A 23,093-nucleotide genomic window follows, 5' to 3' on the forward strand; every position below is an offset into this window, starting at 1 on the left:
CCCAGAGCCCAGCCCCCACCCTCGCCCAGGCTGGAGCCACAGTCCTGCTCCTTGACAGCCTGGGGGGAGCAAGCTAGCCGTGGTGAGCTCATGCCCATCCCAGACCAGACGCATCTGCACAGCGCCTCCCATACAATCGAGGGGAACACAAGGGACCCTCCATCCTGGGCACATGGGGGAGGGGCAGACCTGGGACCACCTGTCACCCTAGACCCGCCTGCCCGAGTGCAAGGGTGAAGCCAGACCCTGTTGAGGAGGGGGCCCAGAGCTCCTGCGGCCAGGCCACCCCCCAGTGTGCACCCGGGGTGGCCCAGGCACCGGCCTTCCTCAGAGGCTCTGAGATGCTCCCCTCCGCCTCGGTGCTCGTGAGCGCCTCCGGCCTCAGGGGGAGCCGTCCAGGCTGAGCCCCTCCCTCCCCCCCCCACCCTGCCTCCAGGGACACTCGGGTCCCCCAACGCGGACATCTGGCTTCCCTGATAAGTCCTCCTTCCAAAGAGACTTCATCTCCCGATTGATTTTTCAGCTGCTCTGGCTTTTTTCCCCCAAATTGAAAAGGGTTTTACCCAATTGACAGATTATAAAAATAGGTCTATCAAAGTGATTTATCTTCCCAAGGGAGAGGTCCCCCCCCCCACATGAGCCTGCGGCTGCTGCGCACTCAGAGCCCGGCTGCTTTCTTCCTCCTGCAGGAGAAGAGGAAACACCACCGTCTCCAAATCCGGGAGCTCAAAGTACCCTTGATCCTGGCGGGGCCCCGGGATGCGCTCCAGCCTGCTGGCCCCGGGGACCTAAACTCCGAATAGCAACCCCCTCCAGCCCCTTGGTGACACCACCTTCCGGGGGGGGGGCGGGGGCCCTCCCGTGCTTCCAGCAGGACAAGGAAGGCCAGTGTCCTGAGTGCAGGGGTGTCTCCTGGGACACAAGACACACCTCCTTCCTCCCGAGAGGTGTCAGGCCACGTGCAAAACACTTTAGACACGTTTTCCCAAGAAATCCCTGCAACGTGTTTTAAAAGCGGGGCTCCAAGAGGCCGGGTCACTTGCCCAAGGTCAGACCCCAGGATGTGGTTGCTGGGGGGACAGCCCTCTCCGAGGTCAGCCTGATGTCAAAACCGCGTCCTCTTGGCCACAGGTGGAAACTTTCTGAAGCCACCATCCAGGAAAGTGGCCGGCAGAGGCTCCCTTTCCGGGATCATCAGAGCAACGCTGCAGATAGAAATCGCTCCCAGTGCACGCAGCAGGCCCGGGGCGAAGTTGACTTCATGATTAGATAAATTATAAAGCATCCAATTTATCTGCCCATCTCTCTAATTAGCCTTCCCGACTAAACCAAACCGTATCTGCCCAGACGCTCAGACCCACAACTTTAATACACAGAAGGGAGCGAGGCTGCCTTAATCTCCCAGAAGCGGGAGATAAAAGATTCACCCTGTTTACTGGGGATTAGAGGAGCGCCTTGACCTTGAGCGGGGAGTTCTTGTTTTCTGAGTTGCTTTCATTGGAAACGTTGTTGTCTTTCAAAGGCCGCGGGCACCCAAGACGTAAGGAGGCACAGACCATGCGGGGTCCACACGGAGAGCCGGTTCAAGCTGGAGCCGCCTTATCCAAAGAAAATAGCTCATTTTAAACTGTGATCGCGTCCGGAGACGGAGGCGGCAGTGTGTGCTCATCTCCCGGAGGGGCGCTGCTGCGCTGATCTGGGTAATGCGTGCCTTAGCGATAAGGAGATGCTTAGTAGGCTAATTATTTTGTGAATCAAATCAAACAAAATCAAGTAAGCAAACAACAGACAGAATGAAGCTCCGTCCTGAAGGCTGGTGGAAGTCCGATTCCACCGGGTCATGAGGAGAGCGGGTTCTCTGGCACCCAACGCGGCTGAGGACCTGGAACCGGAGGGGGTCCCTAAAGAGCAGGGGCAGGGCCCCGGTGTCCTGGGAAATGCGGGGCACACGTCTGGTGACACAGGCCCTGGGGTGGTGATCATTTTCTCCATCAGCCTGAGCCTGACGGGCGGGGCAGTGTCCACTGGCTCACCTGCCTGACGACATCTGTCCAGAGGTTCTGCTCAGGGGAGGCGTGAGTGGGGGGGACAGCTACCGTCTACTTGCCGTCTGTCAGCAGCCCCAGGCCAACCCCTCCTCTCTCTGTGCTGGGTCCCCAGAGGGACGGGAAGACCCCGAGGACAGGCCCTAGCGTCCGGGACCTGGCCTACGGGCAGAGGAGGGCGCCTCTCCCCACCTGCCCAGGTGAGAGGAGCCTCGCTGGGGCCTGGCCGAGCCTTCCCGATGCTGTGTTCTGGCTTCTGACCCAGGAGAAGCCAGCCCGGAAGTCACTTCCCTGACTCAGACGCTCAGCTTAACTTCCACCCGGTAACCGCTGGCGGGGGCGGGGGCGGGTCTGGGGCGCTTTCTCCACCAGATCCTGAGAACCCGGTGAACACCAGGGGTTGGCAGACTTGTTTTGTAAGGGAGTCAGTGCTTGGTAAAGGACAGTACTGGTTAGTTGCGGGAAGTCCGGATAATCCCACAGAGGCAGGATGGACACATTTTAGGTTTCATGGGCTGTGCCGTCGCTGTGACACCCACTTAACACGCTGTGTTATTGCACGAGAAGCCATGGACCTCGAGTACACAAAGGACACGGTTGTTTTCAATAAAACTTTATTTGCAATCAAAAGGCGGGCTGCACTGGGCCTTTGGGGAGAGGGTGACAACTGGGACAGTTGTTGGCATCCCCCCCTGTCTCTGGAAAGAGGGGCTCTGGCCCCAGGTGTGGTCAGCGCAGGTCACCAGCAGACCGCTGAGCTGTGAGCGCTTTGCCGCAGAGCCTCCAGGCACCAGTCCCCTGCCGCATGCAAGCCAGGCCATGGTCTTCAGGTGACACCTGCCCCAGGACCTCTCCCTGGAAAGATGGACACCATCCTGCAGCCCAGGTGGGCTGGGCACCCACTGAGCTGTTGGCCTATTCGCAAACAGGGAGACTCCAAACCAAACCCGTGGTGCAGACCCCCTGTTCTCACGGGGGCCATGGAGCAGAAGGGTTAAGGCAGGTAAGATTTTCCTTTCTTTTCTTTTTTTAGGGCCGCACCCGCGGCATATGGAGGTTCCCAGGCTAGGGGTCAAATCAGAGATGCAGCTGCCGGTCTACACCACAGCCACAGCCACAGCCACACCAGATCTGAGCCGTGTCTGCGACCTACACCACAGCTCATGGCAACACTGAATCCCTGACCCACTGAGCAAGGCCAGGGATCAAACCCACATCCCCACGGATACTAGTCAGCTTCTTAACCTGCTGAGTCACGACGGGATTTCTGGACAGTGAGATTTGAATCCTACAGAGCGTTGGCTTACACGAGCCCATTCACCTCACGTCTCTGAAATCTCGGTTTTTACATCTTTTTAAAGAAAATTTGCATCTTGAGGAGTTCCCATGTGGCTCATTGGGGTAAGGACTCGGCATGGTCACTGCTGTGGCTCAGGTCACGGCTGTGCCTTGAGTTTGATCCCTGGCCCGGGAACGTCTGCATGCTGTGGGCACAGCCGAAACAAAAACTTGCTTCTCAAGATCCCTGCAGCATCCAGTGAGACAATGAATGTGCCTGTGAAATGACAGCACTTATTAGTGGGTCGCAAGTCCCAACCACCAACCCCACTTGGGAAGAACCCCTGCGATGTGGCGAGAGACAGTGGGCGGGGGCGGCCCCCCCCCCCCATAAAGCCAGTGTTTTCAAGCATCTTTTTCCACTAAGAAATCACACTTTAATCACAGCCTAACAGGGGAGTAGCGATGGCCGACTATCGGGTTAACCGCACGCCCAGAGATCTGGGACTTGGGGACGAGAGAAGAGTCTGGCCAGGCACCCAAAAATGGGATATTTATATTTGATTCTGACCCCAAATACAGACGCAGGTACAGCTGCCTGTTTTCATACAGTCTGGTGCGTCTGGAAAAGAAGCACACCACCCCATCCGCCTGCCTGGGGGGAATCCGATTAAGCCATTTCCACGGAGTGGAGCTGTTCAAACCGGGATAAAGTGGATTTGGAAGGTACAGTGTTGTGGCTGTTAAAATGCATGGGGTGGGGGAGGGGCAGAGCCCTGACTTCAAATTGGCTTAAACGTTGTCTGCGCCCTAACGAGATTTGTCCTGACCAAGTTATCCTCTGCCCCGGGGAGCCTTCCGCCCCTCCTGTCCCAGACGGTGGGCTGCAGAGGCGGCTGGCACACCGGGCCGGGGATCCTGGGCCCACAGGGGCCGACCCGCAGTCCTCACGGAAGCCCGAGGCACGTTGGCTCCGGGTAGCAGCACTGCCAGCAGCGGTGCCGGGGCCCTGGAGTCCGAGCAGAGCGCCCGGGTCCCCACGTGCCCACCGCAGCCTCCTCCCTGCCCCCTCCTCCCTTCGCTGCGTCCTGGAGTTCTTACCTGCAGCAGCCCTGTTCTGGAGCAGGGCGCCCCGCAGGGAGCAAAAAGGGACAAAACCCCTGCCCTCAGCAGGAAGATTCCCTTCAGGGAGGGACAGAACCTGGACGAGGTAAACCATAGAATTGGCAGCTCTTTAGACGGCAGTCGGGCTAAGAGAGGAACAAAGTGGCTGGGGAGGGGGCAGGAGTGTGCGGCTGAATTCTGCACGCAGACAGGTGCGTGGGGGCTGCCCCGAGGGCATATGGTGCTGGACGAAGGACCAAGGACAAAGGGGGGACATGGAAAAGGACCAGACGTGGAGGGAAAGCAGCCCCTGGAGAGAGAGCAGCTGTGCAGAGGCCCTGAGGCGCAGCCAGGGTCTGAGGTTGCCTGCGGAGGGGGTCCCCGGGGACACTCCGGGAGCAGAGGGGCCTCGTGAAGATGCGGCTTTTCTTGGGAGGGAGATGGAGGCCTGGCAGGCAGGGAGCAGCCCCCACTCACGCTCCCCAGGACCCCTTGGTGGCGGTGGCGGCGGCGGCTGGGGTTCGAGGCACCTGTGGCTGTCCAGGCCATCCAGGCCTTCCGGGGGCAGCTCTCAAGAGCCAGCCTCCTCCCCGCCTCACCTGTGGACCCCTCCTCACCCCCTGCCCCTCAACAGGCTGCCCTGGGCGCCGGCACCTGACCGCTGCATTCTGGCGCCCAAGACACAGCAAGTGTGTGTTTGCTCTGCCTGCGCCCCGGATGCCTGCTCCTGCAGCTGCCCTTCCTGCCTGCGTGTGTACATGTGTGTGTGTGTGCCTGCGTGTGAGGGTGTGCATGTTCACACCTACATAAGCCCATTCGTGCAGTGTGTGTGGCCAACGACCAGTGGTTAAGGAGCAACGAGCTTCCCTGTGACCATGAGGTTGGGCAGTGAGAGCAGCCCTGCCCTGAGGGGACACCTAAACCCCAGCCCGGGGGGGAGGGGAACGCCACCCCCCAGGCTTTCCGACCCCCGAGGCCTCAAACACGCCTGCACATGTGCACACACAGGCATCGTCGCCCCCAGGGTGGAAACAGCAACCTGATTTGCTGAAACCACTCCTGGGGGGGCAAAGCCCAACCCCGCCGCTCCCTGCGCCTGTGCCCTGTGGCCTGGGGAGTCTGGAGTGGATCCGTTCTGGCGTCGGCCCGGCCGGGCTAGCCTGGGGTTGGAGGAATGAGCTGTACGAAGAGACGGGCCCTCGTTTCTTCCTGTTTTCCCCCAGCGAGTTCCAGATCCCATCGCGCCCAGGACGGATGCAGTAGGCTCCCCCCGGAGTATCCCACAGCCAGAGAGCTCCTTTTGATCTGATTCCCATTTTCTAACAAAGAGAAGGGACATTTCTGAGTTTTGCCCGTAGGTGAAGCGCCTGCTAAGGGCCGTGTCAGAGGCATAGATGACGCACAGGGACCTGGAGCAGAACACGGGTGCTTCTCTCTCCCCAGAAGGGGTCCTGCTAGGCTGGGGCGCCAGAGCCTCAAACACCTGTGCATCCTCAGCTTAAATCCATCCATCCACTCGCTTGCTGCCATGGCAACACATGCACACGAACACGCACACGGTGGATTCACATGCATCTTACATCCTTCTTGAGTTTGAAGCTTCAGGTTTCCCTGATGGTACCACACGGGCCAACCCTGGCTGATCAGACAACTCTCAGGGACAGAGTGGACAGCCACCGTCCTTCAGGGCCCATCGTGAAGCAGGCTCTCCTTTTGGCCGATTAGTTAATCCTCACGGCAGCCCAAGAGCCAGGGGCCGTCACTGGCCATTTCTGCGGCTGGAACGCCAGAGCTGAGGTCTGGTGGTGTCCAGGGAAGGCTCCGAGCTGGCACCCACCCCTGGGCCCTGGACCACCGTGCCCCCTCCCCCCTCACGTTGCCTCCGCCTGGGGGCGAAGCCACGGAACATGAGGGCTGCTGATGGCTGTGTTCACGCTAGAGGCCAAGAGGCAGCCTGGGTGCATCTGTCAATATTCATGGGAAACCTGAGAAAGTGTCCCTATTTAAAGGCGCTTGTTGCACCTGCGATCTTTGTTTGCACAGCACAGAGATGTTTACCCCAGGGGTGCAAAATCTCTCATGCAGAGGAACCGGAAGTCCTTCCTGGCTGGACGCTCTGCCAGAGACAAAGCCTGCCACCCACCCCCATCAGCCGGAGCGTCCAGCCTCTGGGGCTCTGGAAGGCTGGATCCCCGATGGTGCGAGCCTCGTTCCTCTGTGTGAGCCATACCAGGCAGCGCCGGAGCCCTGGCCGGAGCACGTGGGCCTGGACATGTCTGCTTAGCAAGCATCCGTGGGCAATGAGCTAGTGCATGAGCAGGAAGAAACCACAGCAGCCCTGACTGGGCCGGCCAGTCGCTGCCTTGGTCTGGACGGCGAGGCTGCCATCTGCGTGGTGAGTTGGCTGTTTATTTATACATTTATTTATTTCTGTATTTTTAGGGCTGCACCCGTGGCATGTGGAGGTTCCCAGGCTAGGGATCAAATTGGAGCCAAAGCTGCTGGCCTCCACCACGGCCACAGCAACGCCAGACCCTTAATCCTCTGAGCGAGGCCAGGGGTCAAACTCATGTCCTCATGGATACTCGTTGGATTCGTTTCCACTGCGCCATGACGGGAACTCCCTGAGTTGACTGTTTAAGGTGACTTTCTTGCCCTCTGGGATCCAGCCTGGGTTGGGGTCCCGCTCCCCCACCGTCAGGGAGCCCGGGCGGGACTCCCTCCAGCCCGGTGAGTGGATGAGTGTCAGGCCAGGGCTGCCTCCAACCCCCCGCCACGGGGGCTGCACGCCCTCCTCTCCACCCAGAAAGATGTCGCCTCCACGTGTTGCCTCTTCTCCCAGCGTCCTCACCCTGGTCCCAGCGAATCCTCCTTCTCATGTCTCACCTGCAGGCTCGCTGCTGGCGCTGAGTCAGGGTGAGGGTCCTGCCTGTGGCTGGTCCTGAAGGCCAGACCCAGGTCCAGATATCGTGCAGAGAGCACACGACAAGAAAGATAAGGAGAGAGCAACTCAGAGTGATGGGCAGGCCAGCAACCGGGCCCCCTGGATGGAGACAGCTGCGGCTTCACCACCAGCACGCGAGTGTCTAGGAAGCAGCCAGAGAGCTTCGCATTCATTTTAGGATAAGTCCCACCCTCAGCACACAGCTGGGGACCGTGTGCCAAGCTGGCTCTTGATAAATCTTTGTTGAATGAAAACATGAAAGGTTTTCCATGAAGTTCTAGTTAATGAAAGTATTTTAATAGTACTCTTAGCAAAACCTGGAATTAGTTTTCACTTTTTTCCCAACTGATGTTAGAAATACCACCGGGGAACACATGGGAGGAAAAGAGAAAATGACAGGGAAAGATGTGTTGAAATATCTTTCTTGGCCATATTTAGGTGGAGCCATTGCCTTTTGAAATCGTGGAGAAAAGAAAGTGTTTGTTAGTGGCAAGAAAACCTCAAAAGTTTTCGCGAGTTCCGTTTCCTCCAGATAAGAACCCAATTATGTAAATACGTGTTCTTTCTCCTTCAGAAATAAGGTTCAAAATAATAGAACAGCAAATTCCAGCACAAAATTTTGTCTATTATTTTTAACTTCCATTGAGGAGGTTGGAGACATTTTATGCTTTGAGGGAAAAAAATACCAAGCTCCTGATGATTTTCCTTCCAAAGAAGTTCTACTGGGAAAAAATAACTTTAAAAGGCTTAGGACGAGGACGTGAACTTGGCAGAGACGAGCAGGCAAATGCGATCCCGTTAATGACTCAGCGAGAAGAGGGAGGCTAAGAACAGCATCGGGAGGAATCATTCCTCCTGCGGATGCAGGTCTGAAGGAACAGAGAGGTCGAGTCACTCACCCCAAGGGGATCAGCTGGTGGGGGGCAAACTGGAGATTCAAAAAAAGGCCGCCAGGATGCGAACGTCCATGCTCTCACCGCCTCCCTAAGCAAGAAACATCCCAGCTGGGTCCGTTGCTGTCTCGTTTCTCCTGTTACCCCGGTGGCTACTTACCGCAAGCTAGACCAAATCTGCTCCTTTAACACGGCGTTCATGAAGGGAGGGATGAAACCATCCTACAAAAGTCACCTCACCATATTGGAAATGCTGTCATGTCTTCAGATAGAAAATCTTAATTACCTGTAATGTCAGTTTTTCCTCAGGTGCCTGTAAAATTCTACCTGTTTTTGTTTCTGGAGGTAGGCAGGTTGATTGCAAAGTTTATCAGGGAAAAAAACGTAGCCAGGACAACCCTCGAATAAAGCGCGGTGGGTGGAGGGCTAGCCTGTCAGATATGAAAACATAGTGTGAGTTCCCTGTAATTATAAGAATAAGGTGTCAGTGCAGGAACAGACAAGCTAATGGAGGAAGAGGAAATCCAGAAATAGACACAACTGCACGGAAAATCTAGTACATGCGCTAAGGACACCGGCTCCAACACCCGGAGAAACATGGACTCGTGTGAGTGGCGTTGAGGACCTGCGAAACCCGGTGAAGAGCTGGATCCCTTTCTCACACTGTGGAGGAGGGTAAACTCCAGCTCCCAAGAAACAAAACAGAAACAAACAAAGCGAGAAATATACAAGAACACAGGATGAGTTTGGCTCTAACGCCAAGGATGACCTTGACCATATAAAAACCAAAAATGCCTTTGCCTGGCAAAGATACCACAAGCCACGTGATGTGATGTAGCCCAAACTGGTACAATATACCCGGCTTACCTGACGTAGGAGGGTCCTTAACAGACAGACAGCTTTTTAGCAACAAAATAAACAGACCAAACCCAGCCAGGAAGATGACCGGGGGCCACTTGCCTGGGAAGCAAATGCAAAATGCCACCCATCCTGGGAAGAGGTGTTCAACCTTTCTCAGAAGAAGAGAAATAGAAATGAAAAATGCACCGGCATGGACAGGGCTCCGGGCATGGTGAGGTGAGCACCCAGCCCCTGCCTACCCACCGTGAATCCCCGACCGACGGAATGCCAGAAGCGGGCCCGGAGGACTGGGAGATCGAGGGAGGCACGTGGATTGGTGCAGAAGCCCAGCCTTCCAAGTTCTGCCAGACCCGTGGGCTCCCCTCTCCTCCCTGCAGTGTCCCCCGGCCTGGGTGCAAAGCGTGGTGGAAACGTGTACCACACACAGAGCCAAAGAACTCGGAGAGACGCTGCCGTGGGGGTGGGGAGGGGGCTTGTAAGGACCAGGCAGCGTGGTCCCTTAAATGTTCCCTGTTCCCCCTTCTCTGCCAGAGGCAACACAGCAGAAGTGATGACAGCGGCACGATGACGGCAGGGCAGCCAGCTGGGCACCCGAGTCTGACCGGAGAGTGCAGGGAGGGACCCTCTGTCCACCCTCTTGTTCCTTCTAGAACTTCCAAACGGGTGGGAAACTGTTTCAGCAAGGGGCCCAGGTGCCGAAAGGGACAGAAGAGGAACAAGGGGGTGGACAGAGGGTCCCTTCCCTGCACAGAGCAAGTGTGCAGCAGAGCTGGAAACACAGCCTCAGCCTCTGGCCAGGGCCAGGAAGGGGAGTCTGGGAACTCGGCCGTGTAGGAGAGGTGGCAGGGAAGGAGACTATGAACGTGAGCCCATGGGGGGTGAATAAGCCTGGGCCTGTATGGCTCTGACCCTAAAGGTGTACCCAGACCTCGAGGACCTGAACGGCCCCTCACTGGGTGGTGTGCCCTGTGGCCAATCCGCATAGCTCTGCAGAAGCTTGAAGACAGGGCTGATCGTGGAAGCACAGCCCACAGAGGGCAGGTTGGAACCTGAGGCACAAACACAATCTGGATTTTCTGATTCCACACAGAAATCAACATTCCCCTTAGGCTCTAAAAGGCCCAGAGCATCAAAGTGCCAGAAAAAAACAAAACAAAACAAAACGAAAAACAGCTAACAAAGGAAAAACAATCAGCAGAAGTTAAACCCAAGAAGACAGACCTGCTGAGACGATCGGACGAGGACGTCAGAGCAGCCACGCGCATCCTGCTCGAAGAAGTAGTGGTAAACACTCTTGAAACAAATGGAAGACAGCGGGTCCACGAAGACAGAGAATCAGAAGGAGAATCAAGTGTAAATTTGAGAACTAAAATCTTCAGTAGGCAGAATACAGCACTCTCATTGCAGGCCTCACGCCAACGCGAGTGCAGGGAAACTGGCTTGAAGAGAGGGTCGCGGAGATTTACTTTGCACAACAGAAAGGGGGGGACGTGACGAGGGAGGTCCCGCTCTGGCACAGCAGGTTATGGACCTGGCATTGCTGCAGCCATGGTGCAGGTGCCAGCTGCAGCTCAGAGTCTGTCCTTGGTCTGGGAACTTCCATATGCTGTGAGGACAGCCATAAAAAAAAAAAAGGTATTGAAAAATATATACGCAGGGTTCAGGGACTTGTGGGATATTCGGAAAAGATCAAAAAGGGGAAAAAGTATATGAGCGACCTGAGGAGGAGACATAGGAAGGGTGCGGGGGATGGGGGATGGATGACAGAGAGGACAGAGGGGGAGTGGCGGACAGCTGGCTTCTCTGTCCCCGCCATGATGTCACCAGCTAGCGCTCCTGTCACAAGGCCTCCAGCTGCTCAGTCAAACACGGCTCTTTGGTGTGTATCAGCTGTGCCTCGGTAACGCCGTGCGCGTGAATTGAGAGGCTCGTGATCAGTAAAACCGCAGTCTCCGTTTTTGCTCATAACGAACTGGGTGCAATTTTAAAAGCTAGTTAGAACATGCCTGTACTTAGGAAGGCATAAAGGAGGCCAGTCACCTTCAGGAGCGTGAACGGAACTATACACGGTAAATTACCAAAAATCAACTTAAAACCACCCGTGACTCAGGGTTTCATAGGCATCAGGTCCAGACAATCCCTAAATATGTTCGCCGAACTTCACAGTTAACAGACACAGCCTTCTAGAACTTCCAAACGAGGCGGGCCGCTGTTTCATCAAGGTACTGAAAAGGTCATATGTTACAACCAAAAAGGCTGAAATCCGAATCACACGGATATCTCAAGTTAGGAAATGGAGTCGAGGGTATTCACTGTTCATAGAGAAGGCCTGCTTGGCTCTTGCGAAACACAAAATGCATTTCATGGATTGAATGCCCATCTGATTTTTAAAAGGCTCACCCGACTAATCATGCAAAGAATCCTCTTTAATTTGGTTATGTGAGTTTATCATAAACTTGCACCAAACACCCTCATCAATATTGAAAATTAGTAGTGTTTCCCCATCTGCAGCAGAGAACATTCTATCACTGTTTCCTGACGCAGCTGCTGCTTATAAATTCAAAGCAGTTATCACCACAGCCGGCACGGCTTTCCGCTCCCAGAATGTAAGCACCCAGGGACCTGTTCTACTCGGCGTCTCCAGCACCCTGAATGCAGACTGACATAAGATACAAGCTCTTAAGAAACCGTGTAGTGAATGAACAAGAAACGAGGCTCGAGCCGTCACAGCTACTTCCACGCTTGGGAGACGGAGTCTTCAACGCAGGGAAACCAGCTGTGGGCGAGAAAAAGGAAGAAGCCTAAAAAATGTGTAATTATGTACAGATGGGATGAGTCGCTGGAAACCCCAATAGAATGAAATAGAAACAACGAGAATTATTTCAAGAGTACAGAAGATGCCCAGGTGTAGACCAAACTACCCCAACCCACACCTTCACTGTAAGCCTCCCGCCATCAGGTCGAAAATGGTGTGTATTTATTTACCACATTCGTAAGAACAATGGAAAACTCAGACCACCCAGAAGAAAAGTGTGTACGAAAGGCAACGTCAGGATCTAAGAAAGTTACAAGCTTCATCGAAAAGACGTAAGAGAAGGCCCGTCTAAAAGGGGAGAGCCTGCGCTTTTGTTGGGGACACTTGGTGCAGCAAGGAGATGGCTTCTTCCCAGAAGACCGTCTACACTGAATGCACCTCCGATCCAAGTCCCAGTTTCCTGTCTTGGGAAACTTAGTCTTAAAATATAGATGCCTCCGAAAATTGGCAAATCTCACCCTGAAAACCTAGGCAAAGGACAACGCAGTGAAGTTTCAATCAGCGGTTGGGCCAGACGAGGCGAGCGCGAATCCCCACGATAAGGAATCTGCACAGGCGTAAACAGAGAAAAGTAACAGAACAAAGAACAAACATCCCGAGAAAGACCCAAGCATAGGAGCGAGGGAAAGGGCCGTGCTGACGCGCAGCTCTGAGGCCGCGGTTTTGGTCCGTCGTCTTGAGACTATGGCCGTCTCTCGGAGGGACAGCGGAGACGGAAAGCAGTCGCAGCCAGAGCTCAGAGGTGGTCGGGGCAGACTTGCCGACGTGGAAACAGACGGTCTGAGAAGAGCAGCATCGTACGGCTGTGGGAAGAGAAACGATAGAAAAAGGTCTGACCTACGAATGCACGATTGGAAATGACGACTCTTGAGGAGACAGGAGGTGCACAGAAGGCTGTGCTGGGAATGGGCAGGAATGCCCTGGGCAATTCGTGGGTGAAAGAAGGGGAAACAGCAGAGGGGATTAAGGACAGGGGGGCCTGTGACTGAGACCCCGAGGGGGCAGGATCTGACCTGCCTGGTGGTCCCGGAACCACGCCTTGGGTGAGCAAGCCCTCAGGCCACACCTTTCTGGAGGAGAGAGAGACACTAGCCACCCAATTTAAATGCACCTCCTCCTTGCTTCAGGAAAGACTCGCCTGTAAGCCGAGACCCAGCTAGCCTGTCCCGGTGACAGCGTGTTTATCAGGAAAGCCACGGAAGCAGCTTGGTGTCCCCCCCCCCCCCGTCAGCCAGGAAGCCGCTGCTCATAGCGCTGTCATCGCAGCAAGGGGCAGGCACCACGAGACAGGTGGAAAGATCCAGAAATGCTCCCTGAAGTGCCACACGGGGCAGCCGGGGAAGGAAAGCAGGTCGAAGTTGCTTAGGACCCAGGAGGGGGTCTGGGCCTGCCCGCGGGGGCTGGAAGCGCCTGATCTGTGTTGCACTGTGTGTTGACCTCGGGCTGGGAGGCTGGTGTTCTCTGAGCTTTCAGTCATGGTTTTAAAGATGCAAAGTGAAAAAAAAAGTCGTCATTAATGCCTCGGCTTAAGTCACAATCGAGGAAGCGCTGGTACAATTAGCAAAAGAACTTCTTCGTATTTAATAAGGAAACACTTTCCGTCGGTTTGTTTCTTCTCGAAGGGGCGCACGGCCCCGCAGCAGAGCCTACACGGGTGACCGGATTCCGTCACCTGGGGTCCCGGCTCAGGGGCCCGCCTCTGCTGCTTTGGGCAGAAGAGGCTCCTGCAAAGCTCAGGGAGGGCGCTGGCCCCTCGCGGCTCCGGCTGAGCTGCATTTGAAGGAGCCTCGGTCCGCTCCAAGCGGCGTCCTACTTAATGCCCCCAGGTTGGAAAAAATGTTGGAATTCAACAACCTGGTTTTTTATTTTTTTTAAAAAAGGACATTCAAAAACCAAAAAAAGAGGTGGGTGCAGGTTGGGGGAATACAAAGCAGGTCCCTGAAGAGAAGCGCGACCGTGTCCATTCACGGCGCACAGTCACGCGCAAGTGCACGGCCCTCCCCGCCCCGTGGTGGGTCAGCACCTTCCCCCTGGAGACAGGTGACACCGTGGGAGAGAGTTGCTCTGGGTGGCGCAAAGGTTAGGCTTCCTCCCCGCTGGAGCTAATAACGCCCTGCTGAACGCATGACCTACGGCGAGGCGCCTGCAGTGTTGCCGCCTGTCTGCCTGGAGAGGAAAGGTTGGGCGGTCCTCCCTTCCCCCTGAAAGAACCAGGCCGCAAGCGGATGGAGACGACGACCAGGAATCATTGCCCGGCGCGGGGGCGTGAGTGCTTTTAAGTAGAAGAAGGAGGTGGTGAAAGAGAAAACAGGGCAAGAACGAAGAGGAGGGGGGAGGGAGAAGAGAAAGGGGGGAGGGAGAGAGGGGGGAGGGAGAAGAGAAGGGAGAGGGGGGGGGGAGGGGGGAGGGAGAAGAGAAGGGGGAGGGGGAGAATGAAAGGGGAGGGGGGAGGGGGGAGGGAGAAGAGAAGGGGGAGGGGGAGAATGAAAGGGGAGCGGGGGGGGGGGGGAGAGAATGAAAGGGGGGAGGGGGGGAGGGAGAAGAGAAAGGAGAGGGGAGGGGGAGGGGGGGAGGGAGAAGAGAAAGGAGGAGGGAGAGAGGGGGGAGGGAGAAGAGAAGGGAGAGGGGAGGGGGAGGGGGGAGGGAGAAGAGAAGGGGAGGGGGGGAGGGAGAAGTGAAGGGGAGGGGGAGAATGAAAGGGGAGGGGGAGGGAGAAGAGAAGGGGAGGGGGAGAATGAAAGGGGAGGGGGAGGGAGAAGAGAAAGGAGAGGGGAGGGGGAGGGGGGAGGGAGAAGAGAAAGGGGGGGAGAATGAAAGGGGAGGGAGGGAGAAGAGAAGGGGGAGGGGAGGGGGAGGGTATGAGGAATGAACTAGAAAAAGGAATGCCCCCCCCCCCCCAGAAAGGGCAGGGAGGAGCTGACCTTCCTCAAGAGAACCTGCTCTGCTGAGACGTGCCCCCGCCCCATGCTGGTCATCGAGCCCCAGAGGGCAGGGAGCCCCTGGTCAGAGCGAGCTTTGTTGGCCTTGCTGGAGTCCCCCCTTCCCCTCCCCGCAGAGCTGGCAGCGTTTAGAGCTGCCTGGCAGGGGCACCGTGGACCCTGGCGCAGGAGGGCAGCCGTGCTCACCTGCAGCCACCGTCCCCTGAAAAACATCACTATGGAGGAGCCGAGCGTTGCACCTTCTTGGGAGCAGATTCCTGCCCAGGAGCCGCCTCGCCCAGCTCCGGGATCCGCTCCAAGGAGGTAGGTGGACAACAGACAAGACAGATAGGAGCTTTTGCTGAGAAAAAGGAAGCAAAAGCAGCACCGCGGTCGGTCAAGCATCAGAAGATTCCTGCGAATCACACACCCAGATACCTCAAGTCAAAGGCTGCGGCGCTTTGCTCTGGGTGGGGGGACGCAGGGGTCGGGCCCACAGAAGCCGACACCTCTGCCGTTGGGACCTGCGTCCTGCCTCTCCACCCGAGTCCCCTCGGGGCACCGTGGGGGCAGGCGCCATGGCTGAGGCCCTGATGGCTTCAACACCCTCTGTTTACTGAATGGGCAGGTGACACCACCCACACCCTAGCAGATTAGGCACAAAGCCAGGCCCAAGTGGCGTCGCTGGCTGTGTGTGCGTGCAGCTGCTTGTGTGTCTGCCAACACCGTGGCGCTTCGCCCCGTCTGGCCTGCGTCCCTCGGGCGTGTCCAGTCTGCCCCTGCAGGTGCCCTTCTGTTCCAGCACGAGGAGAGGTCATGGTCCTGCTTTGGGTGTGGGGGGCTCCTTGCAGGCAGGGACCCCCTCAGAGGGGCCCCCCGCTTGCTCCAGGAACATGGGCCCAGCAGGCAAGCCGTCCAGGGAGCACCTGCCAGGGCCACACGGGTGAGGCTGTGAGAGAGCGGGGGCTCCTCCAGCTTGCGCGCCCCCCACCCCCACACACTCGGTCCCCAGACCACGGCCGAGGAGTGATTGGTTCTGGTATCGGCACTGGGTATTGATAAGGGCCTTCAAAGTCACAGGTTGACTTGCCGGATCAATGACGGTGCAGGGAAGTAATTAAAACTGTCAGACTTAGAAAGTATTAGAGGTACTCAGCGCTTTCTGCCAACCGTGGAAAGTGGGGATTAATAGTGCTATCTGGACACTTCGAAGTGACAGGGCAAGTTCTCAAAGTCTTTCTTTGACACTCGTTTGCAGGGAAGGGTCCACATCCCGGGTTTCTGAGCCAACTGCTGGAGTCCATTCAGCCCCAGAGCAGCCGTCTGGCCACGCGGGGACCCGTGCCTTCCAGCGGTGGCTGTGAAATGAACAGCCCTCAGAGCACCGCACATCCGCCCTCCGTCCCCGTGCCCCGGAGGGGCCACAAAGGTTGAGCCCCCTTTGGGGACAGAGAACTCCCATGGGGGACCGGGGCCCACGCAGAGGCCCCGAGGGACTCAGGACGGGCTGTCGCAGAGCTGGATGGGCAGGCTGGCGGGGGCAGGGCTGGCAGAGCCTGGGGGTGTGTTGGGGGGACCCCAGCCTAGGAGGGGGTCTCTGCCGCCTGCCCCGCCAGGCCCCAGCGCTGCTCAGCGGCCCCCAGACGCGCCCCCATTCCTGTCACCCTGCCTTTAACAGCCTTTTCTGTCTAACGGCAGCAGGGCCACTCTCCAGGGGACAGTCCCTTGGCCTCCGCAGACACGGGAAATGAGCAGCGGGAAGGACAGCCTGGAGCAGGGCCCAGGGAGCCAAGTGCCTGTGTGCAAACAAGCTCAGGACGCACGCCCCGCGGCACGGCCACTCCACCGCCGCCCCACCCAACCCGGCTGATGCCCTCGACCCCTGGGACATCCAGGGAACACCGTGTGCACACCCCCGTGGAGCCAGGGCCACAGAATTGACGGCAGGGACAGCAGGGCCCTGGCTGTGCCCAGACCACAGAGCCCTGTGGTCCTGCTGCCAGGGGAACAGATGCAGCCGGGCCTGGGCCAGGGGAGGGGCGCTTCCCGGGCTCCGACCCAGCCGTCGTCAGGACAGGTGGGCAGGAGGGCCATCCGGGTGGTGCAGCATCCTGCTCCCAGCTATCCCCCGTGCCCACCTGAGCTCCTGCACTGCCCTGGCCCTCCACGTGCCACCTCTGCCCTGGCCTCATCACCTTGCCACCCTGACCCAGGCGGCCACGTCCCCAGGCCCTGCTGGAGCCTGAGCTACCTCACTGGAGCCCTGCAGGACCCTGAAGCCTCCGCAGGGAGCTAGCAGCATCCCGCGGGGTGCAGCCGGGAAGCCCCTTCGGGAAAGGTGGGTGGCAGTGGCCAGACCCCCGCCTCCTTCTCCTCATTTGAAAGGTAAAAACATTAAATAAACCTGCTTTTGGGGAGGAGAAGTGGTGCCTCGGAAGGTGGCACACAGGACATGCATCATTTCCTCGGGGCCTTGTTACTCCCGGGACCTCAGGCCACCCCAGTGTCCTGGCAGCGGTGGCCTGAGACTCAGCGAGGTTGGGGCCACAGGGTCACAGCACAGCCCCTGTAGCATCTGCCCTTGGGCCCGTCCTGTGCCCTGTCCCCCTCGGCCACAGCCCCTCTGGTTTTCAAACGCCCCCAGGCTGATACCCAAGTGCCCTAGATGGGCTGGGCTGTCGCACCTGCACACCGTCCCCCACCTGGACTCCAGCGCCCGCGCCACCTGCCAGGGGAGCTTCGAGGGGGGGTGGATGCAGACACTCTGATCAGTGCTCCTGGCCCCGTGGGACACGGCCTCAAACAGTGACCTGGGCTTTGAGGGGGTCACCTGCCCCTCAGCCCCCAGAAGCCCGTCCTGGCTTCTGAGAGCCTGGGATCCATCACCTGCTCAGCTGGGTGTGAGGCGCTGGGTGTGCTGTCGGGTGGTGCTGCCAGGTGGCCCTTGGCTCCGGGAATATTCTTGTCCTGGAGCCTGAGCCCAGAGCGGGCGAGGCCCCCGGACCACCTGGCCCACCTCCCTTTTCGCAACCAGACCAGGGCACCTGCTGCTGTGGGGCACTGGCCACGAGGGTGGGCGGTCCCTCTCACATCCCTCCACCTGCCACCCCCCCACCCCGCCGCCCTGACCCGCTTCTGATTCTGCCCAGGGCTCCTTCCAGGCCGCCTCCGAGCCCAGGCCTGGCCCAGAGCAGGTCTGCACGGCCTGGGGGCTCCCAGACAGAGTCGGGGCAAAGCCAGGGAGACAGGGCTCAGACTGGGGGGCGCTCGGCCATGGGGACAAAGTGGGGGCGTCCCTGGGAAGGATCAGCCCAGAGACGGTGTCCTGGCGCCTCGGAGGCACTAGGCACCTCCCGTCACTCATGCTTGTGCACAGGTCGCATCTCGCGTCCCAGCTTGACGGTCTGCGTTATAATTACACACCTGTGGGCCGGGTGGTGCTACAGTCGTGTAGCAAGTCGGGGGTCTCCGTGCAGGCTTCTGCTCCCCACTGTCCACACACAGCCCTCCGGCCCCCTCGCCCCCCGGCCTCACTCCCCATGGTTCTCACTCCTTGGGGACGAGCACGGTTCTGCGTGTTTTTAATTTAAATATATACTTCTGGATGGCTTCCCAAAGGAGCAGTTCTGAGTCACCTCTCTCTCCTGCAATAGCACGTGACTCTTCTTTCTGCCACTTTGCTCCAGGTGTTACCTCTTCATTTGGCTCATCTGAGAGGTGAAAACTGATATCTCCTTATTGAAATAATTTGCATTTTCTGGCTACTTGTGACTTTGAGTAAGGTTTCAAACTGCTTTTGGCCATTTGGGAACTTTCTAGTAAGTGCCTATCCCTATACTTGGCCTAACTGTCTGTTTGCCTTTTAACAAATCAGTTGTGAAAGCTCTCAGTGTGTCACAGCTGAGAACCCGCCACCCCCCGCACTCTGTGCTCTAAAATGATCCCATGATTTCTCTTTTGGGGTCACAGCCTCTTGTGTCACACGTTTGGTGAAATGTGGTCACATACATTTCTTTATGATCTTTTTTCTTTAATAGCTTCTTAGTTGCCAATACGTATCAAAAACATTTGCCTAAACCATAGGTGACACATATATTCACTTCCTTCTAAGATTTTATCCTTTTCTATTTTAATATTTGCTGTAGCTGCGACTTACTGCGCAACGTGAGATGAATGAGGAGCCCGGTGTATTGGCTTCCACGCAGACGGGCACAGGGTCAGCGCCCAGGGTCCATTTTCAAAGCCTCCTCCGGGGGTAGAAACACAGCCCTTTCCGTGCCCAGCCCGGGCTCCGTCCCCAGCTGCCACCTCCCCCCGCTGGCCCCGGCTTTCGGCTTTCGTTCTAAAGCTTTAACGTCGCTCAGGCAAGAGCCCCCTCGATCTTCTTCTGTACAGTTTTCTTGGTTACTCTTAGACGTGTGTTTTACTACGTGAATTTAAGATTATTTTATCCAAATTACACACTTACACATACACACACTGGAATCCCATTTGGGATTACCTTAGAGTTTTATATTAATTCGTGCAGAATTGATATTTTCTCTTTTATTATGTCTTTCCAACAATAACCCGCTATTCCTTTGCAGATGCTCAGACCTCACGTCCCTCCAAGAACACGTGACGCTTCTTCCCTGGAGTCCCCGCAGACCCCAATCCCCAGGTCCCCTGCTGCTCCCCAGCCCCCCTCTCTTTGGGCGCTGGTTCCCGGGATCCAGGAGGTGCCGTGATGCTTGGAGGGCTGGCACCCCGCTCCCTTTCCAGGCAAGACAGGCTTCTGCTGGGGGACCCTGGCTCCTGGGGACCCTGGCTCTCGGCAGAGCCCGCAAACCCGAGCCCTCCTCCCTCTCCCGCTGTGCTCAGACCTGGGGACACAGGCGTGCACACGCGGCTCTTTCCTTGCAAGACATCAAGGTTTAGACGGAGCCGAGAGATGAACCATCCCACTGCCTATCACACGCGTGTGTGAAGTGACTTCTACAGGCCCCTGGGAACACAGGTGAGGAGCAGACACTGTCCCACGGAGCCCGATGAACCGGCCTGGGCATGGTCACGTGATCGCACGATGATACCCTGAGAGCAGGACCCAGCGGAGCTGGAGGGAGGGGGGGCAGAGAATGTGGAAGCTCCTCTGTGGGGGAGCAGGAGCCCGAAGCCAGGCGTCGGTCTGGCTGGAGTCTGTCCTGAGCGGCATCTGCCTCCATGGGAGCAGAGGGAACAGCAGAAGCGCCGAGAGCAGCTCAGGCCCCAGGCCTGAGCATCGGGGAGATCAGCCGGCAGGGGCGCCATCTGGTCCTTTTAACTCGGGTATGGGGGCTCCACACACCAGCGCACCCACTGGCTCTTAATGGCGGGCCCACAGGCTGCCCACTGAGTGGGGGCTGGACATCCCCTTACATGTGAATTTCAGCCCCCTCTTTAGGAGTCGTGCAGGCTGAGGGCCAGGAGAGGTGAAGACAGCCAGGTGGCTCCCTGCCTGCAGGTGGCACAGGTTCAGAGGGCAGAGGGACCTGGGTCTACCAGCTCTGAGCACCTGCCTCCCCGCCCCATGAGCGGCCCTCAGCCCAAGTGATTGCAAAGCCCTCCGGAAAGAGAAGTCCCGGCGTCGCCGAGGTTTCCATTTCACTTACGGAGCAGGAACAATTAAAGACAACCTGAGGTAACCCCAGATATTATCCATCAGAAGCCTCACATCCAGTCCCGCTGGCACATTCATCAAAATGTCAGTTATTCCAAATACGATTGTATCTTATTAATGCTAATTTCTTCCACGGAAAGACTAGTGATTTTACCGTTCAGTGGTTATGAGGGGCCTGGAAGAAGCGCTTTGCATCTTAATTCAGGAGGTTGCCTTATTTCCCGGCAGCTTATCTACAGCCCGCTGCCAGTTTCCTCACTTCCTGGCATTGGGATCCCTCGCCCACGCTGGGCTGGTCCCCCGAGGTGGCAGCCGCAGGCGGTCACCTGGCAGTTTCTCTGCCCCTCCCCTCCCTGTGTGTGATGTAGGATCCTGAGAATGGCTGGTCTGCACAGGGCCTTGGAGCAGCCGCTCAACCAGCACCACAAGACACAGCACACTTCTGCTGAAATCACTCCGTGGCTCCCGTGGGACAACTGCTGGGTGAAGGAACAAGACGGGCCTGCTGGACAGTCCTTCTCTGAAGACTCCTGGGCCCGGGAAATGCCGTGCCCCCTCCTCCACCAGCCTTGCCCCTTCTGGGCATCAGGCCCCGGGAGGGAGGAGGCAGCGGGTGCACCCCAGGGGATGGGGGCGCGCGGGAGAGGCCAGAGGCTGCGTGGCGGCACGGAGTCTGAAGCATCAGAGCCTGCTTGATTCCCCGCCCCCCCCAAAAGGAGCTCTCCCCGTGGCTGCTCAGGATCCCAGCTGCTACTTTCAGGTAACACGTTTGGAGATGATTTCAGGAGTCAGAAATCAAGAGCCTCTTTGGCAGAAATGCATCATGAATGGACAGTCTGCACCTCTGGAGAAACTATGGTTGGTAAGGAGACAGACAATGGCCCGTCAGCGAGCGATGACACAGATGCTAGAACCAGCAGGTGCCACCGACCAGCGTGGGGGGTCTACTTATTTCGGTGCCACCAGATACTTTCTAGACCACCACTGGCGTTAAAATGTTCTGCCAGCGAAATTTAAATGGAGCTGCGCTAATCCGCCTCTTCCTCACTTGACAGGCTTGGGATCCACTGTTCGCTTTCTCGGTGGCTGTTTCTACCCTGGAACCAGCTCTCCCAGGGAGAGTGAGTGCCAGGCATTAGCTCAGGTGCCAGCCAGACCCGGAGGAGCCCCTGCTCCAGGACGGGGCTTGGGATAGACTCGGGCGGGGGGCGTGGAGTAACCAAGCACATGATGGGGTGTGTCCAGAGTGCTGAGGTCAAGGCCACCTGCACAGGCACTTGAGAGGACCACCTGGAAGCAGGTGCTTCAAGGCCATGCCATTTAGATCCCTCTGTGGTTAGCGGGCTCCAAGCAGGGGCGCATCAAAGATCTGTAGGGCTGCCGGGCGTGTGTGGCCAGGGCGAAGCCCAAGGTCACGTGCTGTCAGGTGGTCTGGACAGGAGGGCCTGTTCTCGATTGGGAAGAGCGCAGGAAACGCCTGCAAGAGAGCCTGAGGGAGGAGGGAGACGGGGCGGAGAGGGTGGCTGCACAGATCATCGCCCAGAGCACGGAGCTGGGGAAACGGCGCCCTTCGGCAGCTCTGACCCCTTCCCGCAGGGAGGGGGTGTTGATGGATCAGCTGCTATTTATTATTGTTGTAAATCAACGAATCATTCCTAGAAATCAATCTATTTTCTTTATGCGTCTTCCTGCAAACTATTCCAAGCAAACATAAATAAAACCATAGAGAATAAATAGTGTACACACAAGTTTCTCTAATCATTGTCTTTAAGAAAATTCATAAATTGCCTGCATTTGTTTCTGATTATGATTTTTGAAAAAAAAGTGATAGCTCTAAGTGGAACTCCTTCTGCTCCTCTGCCATTCCAGTCCTGTCCCTCCCCCATCAGAGTAAGCTTCAGGCACTGATTGCATCCTTTCATCTTCCTCCACCTTCTCCTGCTCCTGGAGTAGAGATGGGATGGCTGGAACACCAGCAGCCGTCTTGGAACGTGAGGCAACCTTGAGACTAGAGGTCACTCAAAAAGGATGGCGGAACAGAAAAATATTGGGAGCCCATCGTCCTCAAATCACCATGAAGCCACACACAGCCCTGGATTTTTGGTCTCTAGGCTGATACAAGAGAAAAGTGGCTTCCCATTCTGTTCAATCTGCTTTTACATGAACCGGTTTCGGGTTTATTTCTCACCGATGCAGCCACGCTTCTGAGTCAGGTGTCCATGGGGGTTCCCGTCCTGTCCTTAGTTCAGCCCCTCTTCCTCAACCAAGTGCCTTGCACTTTACACACTGTGTCTTGCTTTACGAATCACTCTGCCTCTCCTCACTCAATGCGGTTTGGGAGACTCTTCCAGACCGATAGACACGGCCCTTGTTTGTTCACTTCACTGCCAGAGAGTATTCCCCCTTCAGAGTAATGAATACTTAGGGTATTTCAAAAAAGGTTTTGTCATCAAAAGCAGCATTGCATTGGCACTCTTGCTGGCTTGTGCCTTTTGCACAAGGTCGTACCTCCCCTGGGGTGGGGGTGGCGGGGGGGCGGCGTCTGGAAGAGTATTTCAAGGTCACTGGCCTGTATGTTTGGTCTGCAGGAGGCGTGCGAA

General features: G+C 57.0%; 1 long non-coding RNA gene across 2 annotated transcripts; it reads left to right on the forward strand.

Moving 5' to 3' along the window:
- The first annotated feature begins 14,846 nt into the window (after positions 1-14,846).
- LOC125131637 (uncharacterized) lies at positions 14,847-17,450 on the forward strand. Of its 2 annotated transcripts, none has more exons than XR_007135994.1 (3): positions 14,847-15,182; positions 16,117-16,287; positions 16,557-17,450. It is a non-coding gene; the product is annotated as an uncharacterized LOC125131637 (long non-coding RNA). The 2 variants fall into 2 exon arrangements; XR_007135995.1 differs by having other exon boundaries at positions 16,560-17,450.
- Positions 17,451-23,093: the final 5,643 nt, after the last annotated feature.

Source organism: Phacochoerus africanus, chromosome 7 (assembly GCF_016906955.1).
Source record: "Phacochoerus africanus isolate WHEZ1 chromosome 7, ROS_Pafr_v1, whole genome shotgun sequence".
NCBI classification, from domain to species: Eukaryota; Metazoa; Chordata; class Mammalia; order Artiodactyla; family Suidae; genus Phacochoerus; species Phacochoerus africanus.